Consider the following 1,020-nt stretch of genomic DNA (forward strand, 5'->3'; position numbering starts at 1 on the left):
TATCAACTTATTTGATATAGGCTAGTGGGTGATAATAATTCCTATAAGGATTAGATTATATTCCTGAGGAGTATAATGTTACTTAATATTAATATAATTCATTTAATTAATTCAAAAAATTGTGACATACAAATCGTTTCGGAATAAACGCGTCTAATTGCTCTCGTACTTGTCAATAGAAAGAACTAAAATAAGTTTTGAACGCAAAGAGTACGAGGAATCAGAGCGCATTGACAAGACCGACATGAATGTACTAGAATAATATTTAAAATTCAGGAAATCGTTAAGCCGTAATTTTAGGGAAATTATGCCACTGCTTAACACAGCATAAACAGAGCACTTGCTTAAAAAAGCACTAGCTTGCCATTCCCGATAACTAAAGCCAACCTTACTCAATATAAAATCCCTTAAACAGCACCAAACATCATCCCACCACCGACAAAATCCAAATCGGATTAAATCTCCAAAAAAATCCTCAACATACCGAAGATTCCGAAACAATACAGCAAAATCACATTGTCAAAAAATCCATAGACATGTCATAAAATTTTTAAAAAATATTTAGGCACATGAGTTGAGTAACATAGTCATAGCAGCATCAGCAGCATCAACATAAGTGGTATGTTGTTCCAAATATAATCCAATTTGAGGGTACACAAGAAACTTTCTTGTTCTTGTCTCTATCTCATGTGAAATAACAACAAGATTTTTGGATCTAAATAAATACAATTATCTTCGGTTGGCCCCTCCATTTCAACTAAATTTGATTATGTGCACAAACAGTCACAGGAACCAACAAGAAATGTTTTGTGAAATGGTATGAAAAAAGAATGAGAAAAAAAAAAAAATTCAATTTTCCAATTTTCAAGTAGTTTTTTCTTTGTGTCGGGTGAGAGATACGTCGAAAACCTTTTAAGGCATGTTAGAAGTGGGGACTGTTCCTAAATGACGTCTAGTGTTTAAGAATTGTTTTGAGTTTTCTAGAAGTTTAACAAGTCAGGGTGTCTAGTTATTTGCCAA

The sequence above is a fragment of the Chironomus tepperi genome, unplaced genomic scaffold (assembly GCF_022539635.2).
Source record: "Chironomus tepperi strain 1889 unplaced genomic scaffold, CSIRO-AGI_Ctep_v1 contig_365, whole genome shotgun sequence".
NCBI lineage: Eukaryota > Metazoa > Arthropoda > Insecta > Diptera > Chironomidae > Chironomus > Chironomus tepperi.